Source organism: Meriones unguiculatus, chromosome 3 (assembly GCF_030254825.1).
Source record: "Meriones unguiculatus strain TT.TT164.6M chromosome 3, Bangor_MerUng_6.1, whole genome shotgun sequence".
Classification (NCBI taxonomy): Eukaryota; Metazoa; Chordata; class Mammalia; order Rodentia; family Muridae; genus Meriones; species Meriones unguiculatus.
The window spans coordinates 41,473,655-41,497,538 of record NC_083351.1 but is presented as its reverse complement, the minus strand read 5'-3'; the positions used below and the strand labels follow the sequence as shown (position 1 = coordinate 41,497,538).

The following is a 23,884-nucleotide window of genomic DNA, read 5'->3' as shown; positions in this document are numbered from 1 at the left end:
TATATAACTAGAGGTTTGGATAGACTACACTCTATAAGTGGAGCAATCCTTTATATCGAACTTAAAAACACTGCTCAGTGGTAAAATTCCCAATAGAATGTTTCGTAGAATTTAATTAATTAAATCCTTAAAATTCTTAGGTTGGATTCATCATTATTTAAAATATATCCTGTCATTTTCCTTCCCCAAATTTTATATTGCTCATAGTTCTTATTCATATTGAAATATTTCCCTATCTAGTCCTAATTCAGTTGTTAGCTTTTTGTTCTTATTTCTGTTTCCAAAGTGTGACTTCTTATACAAAATTTTACCAGTTTAATTATAATCTGTTTATGCTCTTACAGCTAGTACACCTAGTGACTGGCTTATGAAAGCATTCAAAGATGTGTGTCAGTTGATTTTAAATTGACAATTATTGATAGTAAAAATAAATTCAGAATGGCTAAGCTCAAAAACTCAAATGACAACATATGTTGGTTAGGATGTGAAGAAAGGGAAAGGCTCCTCCATTGCAGGTGGGAGTGCAATCATTTTGGATATCAATCTTCACTTTCTCAGAAAATTGGGAATAGTTCTACCTCAAGACCCAGCTATACCACCCCAGGGTATATACCCAAGAGACACTCCACCATACAACAAGGACATTGGTTCAACTATGTTCATAGCAGCTTTATTCATAATATCCAGAAACTGGAAACAACCTGGATGTCCCTCAACCAAAGAAAGGATAAGCAAATTGTGGTACATTCATACAATGGAATACCACTCACCCATTAAAAACAAGGAAATCATGAAATTTGCAGGCAAAAAGGATAGAACTAGAAAGGATCATCCTGAGTGAGGTAACCCAGACCCTGAAAGACACATATGTTATATACTCACTTATCAGCGGATATTAGACCAATAGTACAAGATAAATATACTACAAGCCACAGACCCAAAGAAGATAAGTAGCAAGGCCACCCATAGTGAGGCTGCCTGAATGTCACTCAGAAGGGGAAATAGAATAGACAACAGAAGTAGATGAAGAGAGGGAAAAGGGCAGGAGATAGAATGGGAAGGAAAATGAAAGTGAGGATCAAATGTGGGGAGAATGGGAGTGGGAGGTTAGAGGGCTAGGAGAGGGAAAGGAAATTGAGGGGAGCATCTCTTCAACAATCTAAAGGCCTGCAACAGGGTAAGTTCCTGGGTGTGCCTCTAGCTGAGACTCATAGCGTGGGGTGGGAGGGAAGACAAGGGGACTGAAGTATACTTCTAGTCAGGCAGGACTCCTAGCAGAGGGAGGGGAACAACAACCCACCCACAAAACCTTTGATTCAAAAATTACCCCGCCTACAAGAAGTGCAGGGATATAGAGGGAACAGAGATTGAGGACATTTCCAACCAATGATTGCCCAACCTGAGACCCACCCCAAGACAGAGAGCCAGCTCCTGACACTATTAATGAAGCTCTGATTTGCTGGCAGGCAGAAGCCTAGCATGATTGTCTTCTGCGATGTGCCACACTATAGCACATAGAGAAAGATGCTAGGACTTACAGCCAAACATGGAGCAGAGCTCCAGGCCCTGGAAAAAGTGTTAGAGGGAAAGACAGAAGGACCTTGGAGGTGTCAGAAATCTCACAAAAAGGTCATCAGAGACAACCAACCCAGACACATGGGATCGTACAGAGACTGAGAAACCAACTATGAAGCATCCATGGTCTGGACCTAGGCCTCCTACACATGTGACTTTGTCTTTAAGTAGGTTTCCTGGAGAGTGGAGAGTGGGGGCTATTTCTAACATGGACTCTATTGCCTGTTTTTGGATCACTTCCCCCTGGCAGACCTGCCTTGCCTGGCTTTAGTGGATGAGGATATGCTCAGTCCAAATGTGACCTGATGTGCTGGAGAAGGTTGATATGGGGGAGGAGGGCTCCCCTTTTCTGGGGGAAAAAGAAAAGGGGAAAAAAGGAGAGGGGGTAAAAAGGAGAGGGGAATGGAGAAGGGGATAGAGGGGACTGGAAAGAGAGAAGGGAAAAGGCTGCCTCTGGGACATAAAGTTAGTAAACTGAAATTTTAAAAAGAAAAAAAAAATTTCCAGTGGTCTGAGAAAAGTGTCTGTAAGACACAAAAAGCAAATGAGTAGAAGTAAAATGTCAAGGATTTCCAATTCTAATGGAAGGTATAGGTGAACAAACTAAAATTCTTTGCATGGAGCTACTGTATCAGGTAAAATTTTAGGCCAACACTTGCTTTTCAGAGATTCACACTGGGTATTTGTTGTTCTGACTTAAGGTACAACTTAGTTGTAGTATGTTACTTCCTACTTAACAGAATATATCCATGATATATTTGAGAAGAGCTGAAATCCAATTTAAATAGGGAAGAGGAGGGAGAAAAATACAAAGGAGAGAATATGGGGAGGAAAAAACTCACCTCTACTTGAAAAGCCATATGGAAAACAAATGCTGTAACAGCTTCCTAAAATAAACACATATGTGACCAGAATCTAAAAGGAATCACCATAAGATGGAGGGACAATGCCCCTATGAAAAATCTTAAGTCACTAAGTAAAAAAACCTGCAGTGCAATATCTTTTCAAGTCATTGTCCAAAGAGGTGCCATAGATCCTTGAAAACATCACAGGCTATTGCCAAAGCTATTACTTGCTCTCCACAACCTGATTGCATGGCTCTGTTGCTAATGACAACACCCTACTTATATCATGAAACATGGAAAAGTCAACCTGGAGCCTAACTCCTACTGACTCTGGTCTAGGGTACTTGAAGGTACTCTCTACACTACAAATGCTCCATCATACAACTGCAATCTGCTTGCAAAAATATACTGGTGTTTTAATGTTAAAAAACACTGGTAAAAATGTAATAGTGATTAAAAAAAGAAATGTTCAATCATTTTCATTAGATTTAAGGCCCACTCCATGAGATGGAGTCCATACATGAAACTACTAAAAAACAAAGAGCCTGAGACTAGGAGATCATGAACCTGGGTGTGGGGAGAGGAAAACCCTAATACTATTATTCAGATTAAGGAATACAGCAATTAAATGACATATTGCTATAGCGATAGGTGAATGTTTCACCTCAGAGAAACTTCTTTTGCAGTAGATAAAAATTACCACAAAGACACTCAACTGACAGTTTGTAAAGAATGAGAGACTTTACACAATCAGGCCTAAATGAAATGTCTTCATCAAACCTTGCCACCCAAGGTTCGGGGAGAAGAGAAGGAAGACATGATATGTATTAGCCAGGGTTCTCTACAGGAACAGAACTTATCAGGGTTCTCTAAAGTAACTCAATGAATCTCTCTCGCATATAGAGAGAAGATTTATTTTAGGCTGTGGTCCAGGTAACCCAGCAATGGCTTCTTATGAATGGAAGGTCTAAGAATGCAGTAGTTGCTCAGTACACAGGGTTAGATGTCTCAGATGATCTTCAGTATATACCGGAACCCCAAAGAAGTGGGGTCTCATGCCAGTAAAGCAATGAACTTCCTGTGAAGGGCAAAACCAAGCAGGCAAAGAGAGAAAGAGAGAGCTTCCTTCTTCCCTGTCCTTTATGTAGGCTGCCAGCGGAAAGTGTGGTCCAGATTAAAGTTGAATGAATCTTTATACCTCAAAAGACCTGGATTAAATGTTTATCTTCTCACATCAAAGATCCACATTAGAACTGGGGCTTCCATCTTCAAATATCTAAAACAAACAAACAAAACATCCTTACAGATATGCTCAGTCATTTGCATTTTAGTTAATTCCAGATGTAGTCAGGTTGACATCCAAGAACAGCTAGTACAGAGTGTCAGAGCTAGAGGTAGTAGATGGCTGCAAGAAAGCAATACATTCAAGAGGCCTGCTCCACACATGAACTCACAGAGACTGAGGTAATATGCACAAGACATACATGGGTTCAAGTTGGATGAGATCCAAGAACTAGGAGGGGCAGTAGATGGAAAGATCAACCCTAACCAAGAAGCTATTTTTTATTGATACCTGTGAGGAAGCAGAATTTTATTTTTTTTCTCCAATGGAGTGTATATATGAACCAACTTTAGGGCAGGTCCCAAGCCAAGGAGTAGTTGGCAGACACAAAAGCAATTCCATTTTGTGTGTGAAGGAGTGGATTTTTTTTTTTTTTGTCTTCCATCTCTTTGTTTAGCCTTTATTTTTTTTTTTTTTTGTCTTACTGAATTTTTCATCTGTTTTGATTTTCTTCGTTACTAGATTTTTTTTTTTAATTTTATTTTATTCTTGTAGGTTTTTGCTTGTTTAAATTTTGGCTTCGTTTTTTTGTTTGTTTGTTTGTTTGAAAGAGATAAGAAAAACATTGAATTGGATAGGCAAAGAGATGGGGAAGTCTGGGGAGAGGTGGGGGTGGTGACAAAAATAAATTGTATGAAAATAATTTTAATTAGAAAGAAATGAGATAAAACAAACAACAAAAACATAAATAAATTGAAAAGTGGAGCATTTTATATAATAGGATGGAGAGACATGTTGCAAAGAATCTGTTCCTGTGCGCTTGCAAGAATATGTGTGCTTGTATTCAACACTGTTCACGTGAATACAGGACAATTGGAAAAGAGGAGTTAGAGGAGAAAAGGAACTGATCTTTGGCTTATGTAGTGGTTGAGATTTTATTACTCAGTTGAGATTATTTGTGTAAGAAAGGTTGGCAAATGAGGACATGATGCATGATAGGGAGCATATGTGAATTCCCCAGGATAGAAAAGATAGATGGAAAGAACTGACTCCTGTGAGGCACATGAATGCATACACATATAAATAAGGAAATAAATGTAACTTTACCTTTTATTTTAAAAAGGAAAGGAAAGAAAAAAGTACCACTGTTGTTGTAATTTTAGAATTATAGTTTATTATTAGCCTGTAACTCTTACAGTGGTAATATCTAGCCCACTATCATAATCAATAAAGACACAGAGACCTATTAGATTTTAGATTTGCCTTATTTTACCTAGGGCTAGACAGATATTAACCCTCTAAACCACCTTTACCTCCCAGCCCCATCTCAGGCTACCTTCCATCCATAATTCCATAAATAGTTGGTTATATTACTTTGTACCCGATTACTTTCCACACCATTCTTTGAGTCCTTCTTCCCAGCCCATGTTGTTCTCTTTCTATCTCATGGCAACTCTTTTTCTCCTTTCTATTCCCCTTTTTCTCCTTTCTCTGGTGATCCCCCTCCTGTCCCCAAAGCCCAGGAATCTTTGCCACACTTCCCCATTCATCTTGCATTTTATTGGTTAAACAGAGAGGCAAAGTTTACAATGTCATTTATGTTTGCTTGTAGCAAGCAGGCACAAGGGGGGAAGAAATTAGCATTAAAACAGATAGCACCAGACCAACACCCATCACACGTCTGGGAGCTAATGGCTGCTTCAACAGGGAGAGGAGATTCAAAAATAAAACAAAATAGAAGTAGTCATGAATAAAAGTCAAAATCAAAGTTGTATGTTACACAAATACTCTCAACTAACCAACAAAAGAATACTAAATTTCTTTTTAAATTATAGAATTAGATTCTCATATTTTCATTGCTTTGGAGAGCTTTGGTTATTATTTTAGGAACCAAATTTATCTTCTTTTTGGTTTATCAGCTACAGTTGCAATTTTATTTTTCACTTGCCTCTGAGAGCTTGTTGAATATTTTTTAAATTTTAGTTCACTTTTTTTTTTTTTTTCAATGCAGTTTATTCAGGAACATTGAACAATCCTCGGACCCCGGGGAAAGCCAGCCCACAGCTTAAATAGCCTCTGGGTAGCCAACCCAGGCGTGCCACGGGGGCAATGCAGATAGGTCCACATACATGGAAGCAAGCCAGATCCTCGGCCTTAGCCAAATGTGGAGTTGTTCCTGACAGAGAGCACTCACCATCGGGAAGGTGGAAGGCGGAAACCAGCTCCATCTTTAAGGCATAGCATTCTGCAGCTCTCTACAGTTCCCCCTTTTTATTTTAGATGCATCAGGCAAGAGTAGAGGTCTGATCTCTGATATTAGAAATAAATTGGGACTTTGTACAGATGTTCATTTAGGTGTCATCCACCCAAAGAGCATCGGACCCGTCCGATACCTTTTTCTCAGAGGCGGGACCTGGGGCATCAACCCGCATGCAATCAGACATGCTCTTCTCTGGGTCCAAAGCGGCTGACCCTGAGTGCAGTGCTTAGCCTCGCATCCTGAGCGTATCATTTTAGCTTTTTATGGTATCCAACCATGCTTGGGGAGAATGTCTTGCTTAAATGACTTTCAAAATTGGAGGAAAACATGGAGTTAGTCAATTGGCATGGAGCACGTCTCGCCCCTGGGGGCAATGGTCTCCTGAACCTACTCAGACCTCGGACACCACCACTGCTAGTTCTAGAACTGACGCAGGATGTTCCAACGAGGGGTTAAGGCTTCTCATAATATTTCCTATAAGCCCACACCTGTTTGTCTTTAGTTCACTTTTTAATAACATATTAGAGCCATATAATATGTAGTATAGAATCATGTGTATACATTTCATACTTACTAACCTGAAAGCTATTAACTTATATATAGTTTGTCTTATAAATATCCCACAAAAGCCTTTCAATTTAATATTTAATCATCACTTAAAGAATATCAAAGAAGAAAATTATTAACTACAAACAGATGTCACTTATGTTGATGTCTTTTGAAAATCTGAATTTCTATCGTAACTTTTCTTCAATTTGAAAGACTTCTTTGAATTGGCTACATGGCAATGCTGTCATTTATTCTCATTTTTCTAAGTTCGCATTTGAGGGATAAAAAAGGATGGGGGGAGTATTGGATAAGCATTTGACATGTTCTTCCCTAGGGAAGACCATTTCCCTGGCTCTTGACAGTCCTTAGCTGCTTGTAGTTCATTGTCCACGCTTACAGAGGAGACCTCTTGAGCTTTTCCTCTTCCACGTTAGTATTTCTAGTGGTGTCTTCCTTGTCCCAGGTCATGTTTAGGCATCCATGTTGGTGAGATTTTATGGATTTAGCTCCTCTAACATTTCTAGGAATCACAATCTCATATATACTAGTAACATACAGTATCCATACTGTGGTAATACTTATAAAACTTTGTGATTTTGCGTGCATCTGTATGTGAGAGAAAGATACAAATACAGAGAGACAGAGAGACGAATGTACCAACTGGAAAAAAAAAGGCCATGAATTTGAAAGTAAGTAATGGAGGTATATGGGGGAAGTAAGAGGGAGAAAAATGAAGGGTGGAATGATGTAATTATATTATAATTTCATAAATAATATATTCAAAAAGCTTTATTTTTGAAAGCTATTTTGTGTACATAATTAAAAATTGACAGCTCATCTTATTTTTTTTCAGTTTAAATAATGCTGTTCTATATTCTATCACATTATTTATTATGGAAAAGCTGATGCCATCCTGTGCATCTTTCAAGCTTTTTATCACTGTTTTGGATCAATTTGGTATTAATTAACTGTTTTGGAAGGGTTGAAGGTTCCTTGAATCACTTTTGTTTCTTTATTATAAACAATATTTCTACAAAATATTGTGACTATAATTTTTCCAAATATGGTTTTATGTACCCAGCTGTGTTTGAAGATTGCAATTAAAATATTTTAGGTTATTTAAAGGCTTTCTATGCTCAGTGGAGTGCTACAAGTTTTAAAGTTCATTTTTATTCATTAATATTTTATGTAGTACTCGGTTTGCTCAGATATAATTTGTATTTAAAAATCAAAAGAGAAAAACTTAAGAATAAAACAGGTAATTAGTAGGGAATAAGAGGGAGTTTGGGGGAAGGTAAAGAATATTGTCAAAATATATTATATGAAACATTTAATTTTTTAAAATGTGCAGTTCTTAAACTGATATTTATTATATATACATATTATATGTATGCTACTTAACTTTTTGATCATTTCTTATACTTGTATTTGGTCAGCTATTTGCATTGTTTGCTGTGGAAATGATCTAAGAATCTTTATCAAATATGAGCTGGGCATGAACATGTAATATTTTTGAATCATTCATATATGTATATGATGAGCTACATGTATGAGAAGAGTGTTCCACCAGCCAGCATGAGTTTCCAGGTTGGTTACTCAATATCAGCCCTAAAATTGCACATACAAAAACAACAAATAAACAGACTCAGCAGCTTGTTTTTATATACTTATTTTGATACTTGTATATATGTTTGTATATGTAACAATGATAATTAAATTATAAAGAGAACATGAATTTATGAAGAATCAGGGTAGGAGTGGGAGAAAATGTGAAAGTCTTTTGAAATGTGAAAGTAGTTTGAGGTAAGTTGCAGGGATGAAGTCCAGAATTCTATTTCCAAGATCACACAAACCAAGGGGGAAACCTCCTCCATTGCTGGTGGGAATGTAAACTTGGACACTGAAAGCTCTAAGAGAAAAGATGTGTGAGGAAACTGATATAAGTGTATTTTAATTTAAAATCAAATGAATTAAAGATAATTTCATATTTTAATTTATGTAATTTTAATTAAAATAAAATATGCCAACTATTCTTTTTAGTTTTTTTAAATCTATATTTTGCTTCTGGAATTTTATTCATATATATTTTATATGTATGTACTTCATTTTTAACTTCACTTGGAGATTTTTATTGGAACTTTATATAAGAAATAAGTTTATATATTTTCTTCACTCTTTCAAATTTTGTAGACTTGATTATAGCATAATTAACTGCTTTTGATTTCATTTTTATCACTGTGAGCCATGAATATTTACTTAGATATGACTCTTCAAGAATATGGTAACAAAAATATAAAATATTTCTTTCATATTTTTAATTTTTCTCATATCATAAAGCAAATTTTATAAACATAACTATGATAAGTTCTATATTCTTAGAATAATCTACTTTTGAAACAATATTATCAATAAAATAAATAAACATATTTAAATTTTTCTTTATTATTATTAATTACAGTTTATTCACTTTGTATCCAGGATGTAGCCCCCTCTCTTATCTTCTGGCAGTCCTACTCTTCCTCCCTCCTCTCCCCTTATGCCCCTCCCCTAGTCCACGGATTTGGGAGGTCCTCATCCCCTACTATCAGACCCTAACCTAGCAGGTCTCATTAGAACTTTCTGGATCTGCTTTTTCTGTGGCCTACTTAGCCCACCTAGTTAGGGGGAGGTGAGTCCACGTCAGGGAAAGCCCATGCTTCTCTTACTAGGTAATTCACATGGAAACTGAGCTGCCATTGGGCTACGTCTAAGCAGGAGGTCTAGGTCCATGCATGGTCCTAGGTTGATACATTAGTCTCTGCATGACCTCCTGAGCTCAGAATTTTTGGTTCTGTTGGTCTCTTTGTGGAGCTCCTATCCCTCCTCCAGGACTTTTTATCTCTAGAGGGCACGGAATCTTATGGAAAAAAAGGGATTTTTAAGGTTTTATTAAATATCAGTTAACATAGTTTTTTTAATCTAAGTATAAATATTTTTTATTAAATCAAAATTCATTAAGGATGAATTTAAGTTTGAACTCAACCCTGCCTACAATCCATGGCATTTTCTATTAAAATCCTACAGATATTTAAGGTTTGTTTTATAAAGACAAAAATAATATTCCTTAAGATGTGCTAAGTACACTTTAAAGATCCTTAATTACTTAGTTATACTTTGTTTATCATCATTTGAGAGAATCATCTCAAACTTAAAACATCTTTCCTGTGCTGGTTAGTTTTGTCAACTTGACACAAACCTAGATATATTTGCAAAAAGACTCTTAATTGAGAAAATGGTGCTGCTAGGTTCCTGTACTGTTGGGTATTGTCTTGATTAATGTCTTGATGTAGGAGGTGCCAGTGCATTCTGGGCAGTGCAAACTGCTGTGTAAGAACACAAGCTGATATCTGCTTATAAGTGAGTATATTCCACGCGGCTGGATATTAGCCCTATATTGTCTGATAACCATACTACAACCACAGATCTAAAGAAGTTAAATAATAAGGAGGACCCTAGGGAAGATGTTTAATTCTCATTTAGAGGGGAAAATAGAATAGACATCAGAAGTAGTTGAAGAGATAGAACAGGATGGGAACCTAACATAAATGTCCTCTGAAAGACCCCACCCAAGAGGTGATGGAAACAGATGCTAAGACTCACAAACAAACTTTGGACAGAGCACAGGGAATCCTAGGAAAGAGTGGGGAAATAGAAGGAACCAAAGTGGACAAGAGCTCCATATGAAGACCAACAGAGCCAAATCTGGGCCCATGGGTCCCTGTAGAAATGAATGCACCAACCAAGGACCATGATGAAGAGGACATAGACCCCCTGCTCAGATGGAGCAGGTCAGTCTTCATGTGGGTTCCTTAGTAAGGGGGTGTCCCTACATGTTGCCAGCTCTTTGATCACTTTCCTCTGGTAGGGGGCCATAGCCAGGCCTCAAAGGAAGAGGATACAAAGAGTCCTAAGGAGACTTGATAGACAGGGTTCAGTTGGTAGAGGAGGAGGGATCCCTTTCTAAGAAATAGGGGTGGGAAAGAGGGGCAAAGAGGGATGGAGTGTGGGACTGGGAAGAGATGAAGGAGGGAGCTATAATTGGGATGTAAAGTGAATAAATTATAACAACAAATAAAGTTAAATTAAAAAAAAAAGAATGCTAACTGAGCAAGACAGGAGGAGCAAGCAAGCTAGTAGATGTATCCCTTGGGCCTAGACTCCATAACTCTGTATTTTATTTGTTTGTTTTCTCTGTTTCAAACAGAATTACTCTTTATGAGGGATGAATACTACACTTATCTGTTGGTATAAGAACAATTATTTTGAATGTAGTTATGGTTTACGTTGGGTTACGTGAGGGATTGTGCTGGTTTAGAATAGTGGCAGTCGTAGGCTTTCCTACAAGAGCCTTATTTTTTTTCCCCAGTGCTGGCATTTTGCTAGTTTTCCATTGCCAGGCCTGGTTTCCTTCTTTTTAGCAGGCTGTCAGATGAATTAGAGGTGTTGGTTACTGTCAATGTATGTGAGCCACTACTGCCTCTCCAGTGTTATCATTTTATGCAGGTTGTTGCTACGGATCATAGGTGTCATAGCTGGGTAGACTATTAGCTGTTTCTCACCTTTGGAAGTTTTCATGGCCTTTTCTGGTTGTACGAAAGCATCTCCTTCAGGAGGAGTTTCTCTTGAACAAGCTTGAAGAACTCCAAAAGGTGTTCCCATGCCTGGTGTTAGGGTCTCTGTTAGAACATCTATGGCTCTTGGAAAGAGCACTGTGAGTCCAGTTGAGAAATTTTTATTTAAATTATATATATCTATATCTATATATGTGTGTGTGTGTGTGTGTGTGTGTGTGTGTTTGCATATATACTGTGTATATTATAGATTGAATTTTAGGTAGATAATTAATTGTATGATTCCTAATAGCTCTTTTCAGTTATCCTGTATGTTACTCTAAAATTTGGTCTTCTTTTTGTAGCATGCCCTAGATTATTTCATAACATTATTTTTTATTCATGTCTCCACAAATCTCTATATTGCATTACTTCAAAACAATATTTAGATAACAAACTGAGACTTTCTCATCATTTATTGCCTACATTTTAAAAGAACAAATTTATCAAAATTTGTTAATAATACAATTTCTTCTTATTCAAATCTTTAGTTCATAAAAGACATCAACATTTGATGTTAATGTGCTAACTGCTGTTCAACTTTTATTTCCTATTTTTAAGAATTGAGAATTGGCATGCAAAAAACTATACTTAGAAAACTATTTTTTTCTATTCTTCTTTGAATAAAACACTATTTTTAAACTTTCTTAGAGCAGTGATTAAAGCTTCTCAATTTTCAATGACTGATAACTTGAAAATTCCCCAAATTCTTCAAACCTAAGAAACCATTCTAGCACCAATGTTTTCACACTTTCTGTTATTTCTCTAGGTCTTTGAAATCACTGACTTTTTCTCATTTGAAAATTGTCATATCTACAGAGTTCAGCTCTCATATCATCTCTTCAGAGAGGTTTTGTTTGAACCACTTTCATAATGAAGTAATAAATTCATCTACTTTAGTTCAATATTAGTTGAAAATATCTTTAGGTTGTATATTTTTTTTTGTGTGTTGCACACTGTTTACCTCCCAAAACTCCTTGAGTAGAGATTCCTTCATTATGTGAGCACTTCCTGCCTGAGACAGAAGGACATAAAATGTTCTAAGATGTCAAGGCTGAGAAGAGAAGCTTCTTCCAGCTTAGACCTGTGGTGGCTCTGTTTATCTTTGAGGTCTGAAACAATAGTTTTACAATTTTTATGTGCTTTATGTTAAACTCATTTTTGTGTAAATATATGGGATTTCAGCATTATATTATAATTCCAATTCCAGTCATATTTTTACATATAGGAACATATGATCAATTCCTCATGCAGTTTTTACAACTAATGTATCTCATATTGAAACAGTTGTTTTCTCAGCTTTTAAAATTAGAGGAAATTAAGGGGAGGAGGACCTCCCCTATCAGTGAACTTACAAAGGGGCAGGGAGGAGATGAGGGAGGGAGGGAGGGTGGGATTGGGAAGGAATGAAGGAGGGGGCTATAGCTGGAATATAAAGTAAATAACCTGTAATTAATATAAAATAATAAAAATTATATAAAAATTAATGGAAATTACTCTTCTTAATTAATTATTCATGCACTTTAAATCCCGATTGTAATCCCTCCCTCTTTACCTCTCTGTTCCATCCCCCTCTCCCTTTTCCCCCATCCCCCTTCCCTATTCTTCAGAAGAAAAGGAGGCTCCCCAACCCCTACCAGCTTATGAAGTCTCCTCAGAGCTAAGCTTGTCCTCTTCCCCTGTGGTCTGGCTAGGCAACCAAGCCAGGAGGAAGTGATGAAAAAGCAGGCCATAGAGTCATGTTGGAGACAGACCCTGCTCCCCTTACTAGGGAACCCACGTTGCCCATTGACTACAGCTGTGTAAGGGGGCTAGGTCCAGTCCACATATTCAACGATTGGTCCTTGGTTGATGCTTCAGTCTCCACAAGCCACTCTGGGTTCAAGTTAGGTAGCTCTGTTGGTCTTCTGTAGAGTTCCTGTCACCTACATATCCTTCTTCCCTTTTCAGAACTTTTTCAAAAGACTTCCTATGCTTAGCCCAATGTTCGTCTGTGAGTCTCAGCATCTGTTTTGATCTGCTGCTGGATGGAGCCTCTCAGAGAACAGTTATGGTAGACTCCCATCTGCAAACATAACAGAGTATTGCTGAGAGTGTCAGAGGTTGGCTCTCTCCCATGGGGTGAGTCTCAGGTTGGGCAAGGCATTGGGTGGACATTCCCTTAAACTGTGCTTTATCTTAATCCCTGTATATCTTGTAGGTAGGGTAAATTATGGGTCAATATTTTTGTGGGTGGTTTGGTATTTTCTAATTTTAGGATTTTACATATATGATCATCAAAATATTAGTAGTAAGTGAATCTAAGTCCTAATTAGGAAAGCATTGACATTAAGGATGCTTAAACGCTGACTATAGATTATATAATTTTGTGACTTTAAAATAACACAAAATTACTGAAACTAACACAATTTGAAATGTGTCTGTTTCAAAATTAAGTGACAGACTTATTCTCAAGTACAATAACCAAATACATTACAGTATTTTCTCATTGCTTAAACTCCATTAAAACTTGTGAATGAATTTTGGCTTTATTTAGAAGACAAACCACAAAGAACATAATAAAAAGAGCTTATTAAGTATATCACTGAATATTTCTTATTAATGCATAACATTTTAACTCATTACTAATTTCATATCAAGCATTTTATAAAATAATTATCTGAAATTGAATGCAAAGAATATATGTTCTAAATTAAGAGAAATGCTAATGATTTAACCTTAGTGAAGAACACACTTTTGGAATATAGTGAACTGAGGCAACGAATTTGCTTGAAGACTTTTCTACCAAACACGATTTCTAACAAGCATGCACATTACTGAAGTTGTCCTGTTTAAGAGAAAAATTGTGTTTCTCATTCTATTCACAATCCAGCTCAGAAACACTTCCATAATTGTTATTTCTAGTCTTTCAAAATTAACATCTCTTGAACCTACATTCAAGAAAGTCCTGTATGTTGAATTTATTGTGATTTTTATAACTATATATTTCTTCATCTATATTACATAATGATCTTTATTTCCTTGATGTCATTCCTACCAGTACAAGGTAAAATTGCAAATATTAGAGCATAGTGCATTAATTTTTTTGTGTTATGGAGTAAACTACTAAATCAGTATCACAATCTCAAAATTAACTCTGATATTATTTTGCCTTATTATTATTGTTTATTATTTTTATTTATTAAATTTCCTGTTATTATACTGTTTATTTTGTTAAGTGGAAAATATATATATTACCAATAATTATAATATGCTTGTGATTACTGTTCTAGACTGTCAATTGGATTAATTTAGAAGAGAAAAAAAACCTAGAAAAATAACACGCTTTTAGGTATCCTTGGGAAGTGTTTCTAGAGACAATTGGATGCTGTTGTGCAGTTGAAGGGGTAATATCCAACCATGAATTTGGGTGCATAAATGGAACATAAGAAATAAGAAGCCTGTTAGGCAGGCTGGCCCTTCCTTTCTCTCTGATTCTTGGCCCAGACAACGTGCACTGAGTGGGCCACAATCTACCATTTGCACAATATTATTTCTACCTTGCTTCAGACCCAAGTCTAACTGACTTCAAACTTCTGAAATGATGATAGAACATATCCCCTTTTAACTTATTTTAAGTTATTATTCCCCAAAACTATAAGCATGACAAAATAAAATAAATATTGACATAATACTGGTCCATACCTATTATTCCAACTCTGGCAACTGAAGGACCAATATTGCTATAACTACAATACTAGCCTTGACTACAAAGTAAGATCTTGTCTCTAAGAACAAAATACAGTAATGGAAAAAAAATGTTCAAACAGTATCCTAAAATTACTTGAATTTTGTAGCACAGTGAAATATTAATTTTTTAATAAACACTAAAACCCAGATGGCATATGTATATGTTATTTTGTTATATGATCAAAGACAGTTTTCTGTTCCTTATCGTAGAAACTCTTTAGCTTACTTTAGCCCACTGTGTCCACCTACCCCTTAGGAAGTGATGGAGACAACTAAGTGATGGTGAATGACTCTTGTCTGTGGCATTCCTCAAGGACAGCCATTTGAGGGCACCTCTTCTTAGTGAAAAGAATATTCGAGTGTGATTACATTTTGTCTCCAACATTGGCTAGGTCTCCAGGAAAGGTCTTAACCAGTCATTGAGAAATTGATTGCCTTTTCTGTAAGTAGTAGACAGGTAATTACCATTATTCTTGTTTTATTTATTTATTTATTTATTTACTCTGAATAGCTGATTTTTATTACCTTTTTTCATTACAAGTAGATGTCCATGATGTGTTTGCTTGAAGATTACATGGAGATTGTCCATATTCATACATGCAAACACCACTTATAATATTAATGCAACAGTGGAATAACACTTCTATCTGACTGAAGCATTTGAAATCATTGTGATGGAATCCTTTCCATTTTTTTTTATCAGTTACATTTTATTAACTCTGTATCCCAGCCATGTCCCGATCCCTCATTCCCTCCCAGTCCCTCCCTCCCTCCCTCATCTCCACCATGCCCCTTTCCAAGTCCACTGATGGGGGGAACTTCCTCCCCATTCATCTGATCCTGTTTTGTCAGGTATCTTCAGGACTGGCTGCAAAGCCCTCCTCTGTGGCCTAACAGGACTGCTCCTCCCTTCGGGGGTGGGGAGACCAAAGAGCCAGTAATTGAGTTCCTGTTAGAAATAGTCCCTGTTCCCCTCACTTTGGGAAACCAATTGGTTACTGAGCTACCACAGGCTACATCTGAGTGGAGGTTCTAGGTTATATCCATACATGGCCCTTGGTTGAATGTCAGTCTCAGAAAACACCCTGTGCCCAGATATATTTGGTCCTTGTGGAGCTCCTATCCTTTCCCCATCAGACTAACTCTCCTTCTTTCTTATGATTCCCTGTACTCTGCCAAAGGTTTGGTCATGAGTCTTTGCTTTGAAAACACTGCTAGTTAGAGTCTTTCAGATGCGCTCAGTAGACTCCTGTCATACGTTCAATGCACATCCCATCTGTCTTTCTAAATGAGGATTGATCATCTTACCCCATGTCCAATTAAAAAATGGGGAACAGGGCTAAACAGAGAATTCTCAACAGAGGAATATCGAATGGCAGAAAAACACTTAAAGAAATGCTCATCCTCATTAGCCATCAGGGAAATGCAAATCAAAACGACCCTGAGATATCACCTTACACCCATCAGAATGGCCAAGATTAAAAACTCAAGCGATAACACATGCTGGAGAGGTTGTGGAGAAAGGGGAACCCTCCTCCACTGCTGGTGGGAATGTAAACTGGTACAACAACTCTGGAAAGCTATCTGGCGCTTTCTAAGACAAATAGGAATAGTGCTTCCTCCAGACCCAGCTATACCACTGCTAGGTATATACCCAAAGTTTGTTCAAGTACACAAAAAGGACACTTGCTCAACCATGTTTATAGCAGCTCTATTTGTAATAGCCAGAACCTGGAAACAACCCAGATGTCCATCAACGGAGGAATGGGTACAGAAATTGTGGTATTTTTACACAATGGAATACTACTCAGCAATCAAAAAGGAGGAAATCATGAAATTTGCAGGCAAATGGTGGGATCTAGAAAGGATCATTCTGAGTGAAATATCCCAGAAGGAGAAAGACAAACATGCGATATACTCACTTATATAGACCTATAGGATATGATAAACATAATGAAATCTATACACCTAAAAAAGATTATTCTTGTTTTAAAGTTCAATTCCAAAGCTAGCTCTTCAGTGCCAGATGATTTAGGTTAAAATGATTATAAGAAAAATAGGTCAAAAATCAGTGTAACTACTGGAAAAGTTCTGTGACGTGGACATGCCAGGAAAGGAAAACTTTTATAAACAGCATTTTCTATGAGTTTTGAATCTAAGTTGTGTGTTGGCATCTACTTGTCTCTGATCTCTTTACACGACCCCTGTCATTGTCTTTGACTTTTAATGACGTAGAGACTTGCTCTATAAAGTATTATTTAGGAGAAAATGATGTCAGTATTGGAATATTTTAACTTTAAATTATGCAATAATACGTTTTTCTTATTTAATTGTTGTTAAATATTTTGTCTATTGATTAATTACTGTCTTGGATTATTTTTAAGTCGGGATTTTTTTCCTCTACACTTCACTGGGCAGTAGCTAAGTGAAAGGAGGATTTTTTTATTTTAACTTTTATTAATTACACTTTATTCACTTTGTATCCCCCATAAACCCCTCCCTTCTCCCCTCCCAATCCCACCTTTCTTTTTTTTTTCTTTTATTTTTTTCTTATCAGTTACATTTTATTAACTCTGTATCCCAGCCGTGTCCAGATCCCTCATTCCCTCCCAGTCCCTCCCTCCCTCCCTCATCTCCACCGTGCCCCTTTCTAAGTCCACTGATAGGGGGGACCTCCTCCCCATTCATCCGATCCTGTTTTACCAGGTATCTTCAGGACTGGCTACAAAGCCCTCCTCTGTGGCCTAACAGGACTGCTCCTCCCTTCGGGGGTGGGGAGGCCAAAGAGCCAGTCATCGAGTTCCTGTTAGAAATAGTCCCTGTTCCCCTCACTTTGGGAAACCAATTGGTTACTGAACTACCACAGGCTACATCTGAGTGGAGGTTCTAGGTTATATCCATACATGGCCCTTGGTTGAATGTCAGTCTCAGAAAAGACCCTGTGCCCAGATATATTTGGTCCTTGTGGAGCTCCTATCCTTTCCCCATCAGACTAACTCCCCTTCTTTCTTATGATTCCCTGTACTCTGCCAAAGGTTTGGTCATGAATCTTTGCTTTGAAAACACTGCTAGTTAGAGTCTTTCAGATACGCTCAGTACACTCCTGTCATACATTCAATGCACATCCCATCTGTCTTGCTTAACAAGGATTGATCATCTTACCCCATGTCCGCTCTCTTGATTATCTTTTTTAGGTGTATAGATTTCATTATGTTTATCATATCTTATAGGTCTATATAAGTGAGTATATACCATGTTTGTCTTTCTCCTTCTGGGATATTTCACTCAGAATGATCTTTTCTAGATCCCACCATTTGCCTGCTAATTTCATGATTTCCTCCTTTTTGATTGCTGAGTAGTATTCCATTGTGTAAAAATACCAAAAAAAGGCTGAGAAAGAAATTATGGAAAGAACACCCTTCACAATAGCCACTAATAACATAAAGTACCTTGGTGTGACTCTAACCAAGCAAGTGAAAGACCTGTTTGAGAAAAACTTCAAGTCTCTGAAGAAAGAAATCGAAGAAGATATCAGAAGATGGAAAGATCTCCCGTGCTCATGGATTGGTAGGATTAACATTGTGAAAATGCCCATACTGCCAAAAGCAATCTACAGATTCAATGCAATTCCCATCAAAATACCAACTCAATTCTTTACAGACCTTGAAAAAAAGATTCTCAGCTTCATATGGAGAAACAAAAAACCCAGAATCTACAAAACGATCCTGTACAACAACAGATCATCTGGAGGTATCTCCATCCCTGATTTCAAGCTGTACTACAGGGCAACAGTAATAAAAACTGCATGGTATTGGCATAGAAACAGAAAGGAGGATCAATGGAACCGCATAGAAGGCCCAGAAATAAACTCACACACCTATGAATACTCGGTATTTGACAAAGAAGCCAAATCCATTCAATGGAAAAAAGACAGCATCTTCAACAAATGGTGCTGGACCAACTAGATGTCTACATGCAGAAAAATGAAAATAGATCCATATTTATCACCCTGCACAAAACTAAAGTCAAAGTGGATCAAGGACCTCAACATAAAACCAGATACTCTAAATCAATTGGAAAAAAAAGTGGGGAACAGCCTAGAACTCATTGGCACAGGAGACAACTTCCTGAACAAAACACCAACAGCACAGGCTCTAAGAGCAACAATCAATAAATGGGACCTCATGAAACTGAATAGTTTCTGTAAAGCAAAGGTCGTTTCTGTAAAACAAAAGTCGTTTTGTCAAAACAAAATGACTGCCTACAGATTGGGAAAGAATCTTCCCTAACCCTTTATCTGACAGAGGACTAATATCCAGTATATACAAAGAACTAAAGAAGCTGAAAAGCAGCAAACCAAGTAATCCAATTAAAAAATGGGGAACAGAGCTAAACAGAGAATTCTCTGTAGAGGAATATCAAATGGCAGAAAAACACTTAAAGAAATGCTCATCCTCATTAGCCATCAGGGAAATGCAAATCAAAACGACCCTGAGATATCACCTTACACCCATCAGAATGGCCAAGATGAAAAATTCAAGCAATAACACATGCTGGAGAGGTTTTGGAGAAAGGGGGATCCCTTCTCCACTGCTGGTGGGAATGTAAACTGGTACAACCTCTCTGGAAAGCTATCTGGCACTTTCTAAGACAATTAGGAATAGTGCTTCCTCCAGACCCAGCTATACCACTGCTAGGTATATACCCACAGTTCGCTCAAGTACACAAAATGAATACTTGCTTAACCATGTTTATAGCAGCTTTATTTGTAATAGCCAGAACCTGGAAAGGAGGATTTTATGAGAGTTTAATCATAAATGCACCTCTGCTTAAAACATCTTGGATGGAGTAAAATGTGCATTGTTTATATTATTGTTGAAATAGCTGAAAGTTCAAGTACTATTGTATCCTTTGTTTTATTAATGTCTTTAAATAAACACACTGGGTTTCAGAATTTCAAAGTTGTCAATAAATCCTTAGAATTTTTTAGTGACATGGTTTCACTGTATTGCATTTTTTTTTCAAATACCTGTTATACCTGATAAAGCTGATATTTTGGAACAGAAGGGATTTTGAGTGAAGAAGGTGGTATGCTCATGCAAGGAATATGTTTCTTCTGTCCACTGCTCCAAACTCAGGTATCAAACACTGGACAGCAGGTTTGGTAACAAATGTCTTCCCTTGCTGAACTTTCCTATCTAGAAGTTTGTGTTAATTTTTTTCAGTATGGGTAAAATTGTGTTTCTATAATTGAGACCAATCTACCTTTATTTTGACAATTCATCTAACCTTTATGAGTCCCTTTTTAATTTTTTCTTAGTTTACAAGATAACATTTACTTAATAAGTTAGAGTGAAATTAAATATTAAATAAAAAGTACTTTCTAAGCCATAAATTAGATGTTAGTTTTAATACCTGCACCTGTTATATTTTTGCCTGCATATGTTGCATCTACTAGCGGATCAAGACATAGTAAAGTTTTAAATACAGATTTTTAAAATTAGTTCTTTTTTAAGGGCAAGACTATACATCTTCTTAGGCACCACCAAGCAGGTGAGATAACTCATTAATTTCAAGTTACATTTATCTTTTAAAAAATATTCTAGATTTTTTTATAAAATAAAAAAGCAAAATTCATTCTATTAATTATTGACTGTGGACATTTTGAGGGCCGGACCCACAGCTTGAGAGCCCCGTCCTGCCTTCAGTGGGAGCCTGAGCCAACTGTACAGCTTTTTCTCTTGTGCCTGCAACTGTGTCCACAACAAGAATGCTAATTTACCAGCTGCCCAACTTAACAGATTCAAGAACAAGGAAAAAGACAGTACAGAAATGAGGTGCCTCTGAATAGAAGTTAATGTGGAACTGAGGGAAGCAAAGAAGGATGACCAGATGCTGAAAAGGAGAAACGTCAGCTCATTTCCGGATGACGTTACTTCTCTGTTACAGGAAAACTGCAACAATCAAAGGGCACTGTAATTTGGTCCGCTGGGGACATTACTAAAGGCATAAACAGCAACAATTTGGAAAACCAGCTCCAAGCTACTCAAGCTACTTAGAAACTGCTTTCTAGGGAGAAAAAAAAAAAAGCCTCCTATAGAAAACATTTTCCTAGCTGGTTTGATAGTCAAATTTGTGTACTTCTTGAGTAAAATTAATTGTTGTCCAATTCAGTTTGAATCTGCTGGGCTCTCACAAACATTACTTCTGAAACATCTGAACACGGATGTGGTGGATGGACGTGCTATCCCAGCGTTTATTTCTCTCTTGGCATCTTCCCATGCTCACATCAGCTAGAAAGCTGTATGGGCTCTTGGAAACATTGCAGGTGATGGTTCAGTTACGATGCAGTTGACTCACTGTTGGCACTTTTTTACAATTCCTGCCTTGTCATCCTCGGCAAGTGGTTACTTATATAACCTTACCTGGACCCTTTCAAACCTTTGTGAAAACAAGAATACTGCACCCCTGGGAATATAAACTTGTACAACCACTTTGGAAATCAATCTGGGCCTTTCTCAGACAATTAAGAATACTGCTACCTCAAGATTCAGCTATACCACTCTTAGGCATATATCCAAAATGGGCTCCAGTATACAAATACATTTGTTCAACCATGTTCCTAGCAGCTTTATTTGTAAGTGCCAGAATCTGGAAACTACCCAGATGTCCCTCAACTGAGGAATGGATGCAGAAATTGTGGTACATTTACCCAATGGAATACTACTCAGCTATTAAAAACAAGAAAATAATGAAATTTGCAGGCAAATGGTGGGAACTAGAAAAGATCATTCTGAGTGACATATCCTAGAAGCAGAAAGACACACATGGTATATTCTCACTTATAAATGGATATTAGACATATAATACAGGATAAACATACTAAAATCTGTACACCTAAAGAATCTAAGGAAGAAGGAGGACCTTGGGTGAGATGATCAACCTTCACTCAGAAAGACAAATGGGATGGACCTCAGAAGAGGGAGAAGACTGGAAACAGGACAAGAGCCTACCACAGAGGGCCTCTGAAGGACTACCCTGCAGTGTATCAAAGCAAATGCTGAGTCTCATGGCCAAACTTTGGGCAGAGTGCAGGGAATCTTATGAAAGAAGGAGGAGATGAAAGATCTGGAGGGAACAGGAGCTCCACAAGGAGAACAACAGAACCAAAATGGCAGCTCAGTGTCCATGTGGGCTCCCTAGTAAGGGGAACAGTGACTGTCTCTGATATGAACTCAATGGTTGGCTCTTTGATACATCCCCCTGAGTGGGGAGCAGCTTTACTAGGCCACAGAGGAAGAAAATGCAGCCAGTCCTGATGAGACCTGATAGGCTAGGGTCAGAGGGAAGGGGAGGAGCACCTACACTCTCAGTGCACTTGGGGAGGGATATGCAAGGAAATGAGTGAGGGTGAGATTGGGAGAGGAGGAGGGAAGGGGCTACAGTTGGGATAAAAAGCGAATAAATTATAATAAATAAAAAGAAAATAATAAATATATTTTAAAAAAAGAATCCTGTACCCTCTTAGTTGCTGTTGAGGGGATTCTTCCTAATTTGGTTCATCTCCTGCATCACAATGATCCAGAAGCATGAGCAGATTCCTGCTGAGCTTTTTTCAATCTTACTGTTGGTCCAAATGAGTGCATTGAGATGGTTGTGAAGACAAGAGTTGTGCCAACTTGTGAAGCTTCTAGGAGCTACTGAATTGCCAATTGTGACTCCCGCACTAAGCTCCATAAGAAATATTGTCATTGGAACAGATGAACAGACTCAGTTTGTGATAGGCGCAGGAGCAGTTTCAGTCTTTCCCAGCAGGCTAACAAACCCCAGAACTAATATTCAGAATGAGGCCACATGGACAAACATCACTGCCAGATGCCCATACCAGATCAGCAAGTTGTGAATCACCGCCTAATCACATTTCTTGTTGGTATCATCTCTAAGGCTGACTTTAAGACCCAGAAGGAAGCTTTGTGGGCTGTAATCAACTATACCAGTGGTAGGGCTGTTGAACAGACTGTGTGTCTTGTTCATTGTGGCTTAATGGAACCCTTTATCAACCTCTTGAGTGCAATAGATACCAAAATTATTCTGGTTATTCTTGTTGCCATTTCAAGTATCTTCCATGCTGCTGAAAAACTAGTTGAGACAGAAAAACTCAGCATAATGATTGAAGAGTATGGAGGCTTGGACAAATTGGCAGAACTCCTGAGCCATGAAAATGAGTTTGTGTATAAGGAATTGTTAGACTTTGTACTTCTCAGTGGAGAAAGATGCAGGTCAACATGTGCCAGAAACTGTCTCTGAAGGCTTTGCCTTCTAAGGTCAGGACGGAGTGCCCGGCACTTTTAACTTCAGCTGTCCAGAGGTACAAAGTTGTTCCCAGGTGCTGTATTCCTTACTGTTTCTCTACTAAGAAATCTTTTTCAATGTGCTTTGTTATTGTAGCACATTTTACAAAGAAAGTATACTTGAACAGTTGTAATCTTTGCATACTATACGATGCTGTCCTCTGAATTTATTATTTCTATGTGGAATTTAATATCCTACAGTGTCCTGGAAATAAAGATTAAATTCCACTTTTGACTGGCAACATTTCCTGAATGCCATGATTATCCACTTCTGTTTAAACTGGCTATTACAGATCAAAGATAAATAAACCACACATCAAATCATTTCCACAAATGTATTTTTAAATAATTTTCCTTAGTTGCAATATTTTAAAATTATCCTAAAGTACAACATGCTCTGTCTTGGTCATTCTTTTTTATTTTACCAGTAGCTCCATGAATCCAATGTCACATTAGTAAAGGTTTTAATTTATGACAGAACCTGTGTTTGAAGAAGATTATCCAAAGGGTCTTTCAAATACTTGTTATCTTAAAATAACTTAATGTCAAATTTCTTTGTTTCATATTTAAAATTTACAATTTTAAAATTCTTGACATGGTCATGAAACTGTAAATCATAAGATAAAAAAAAAAAGATGAGTACA

At 37.4% G+C, this 23,884-nt stretch overlaps 1 pseudogene; it reads left to right on the top strand.

Annotated features, from left to right (window-relative positions):
- The window catches only part of LOC110565178 (importin subunit alpha-1-like), a 48,755-nt pseudogene extending 25,450 nt beyond the window's left edge, over positions 1 to 23,305 (top strand).
- Positions 23,306 to 23,884: the final 579 nt, after the last annotated feature.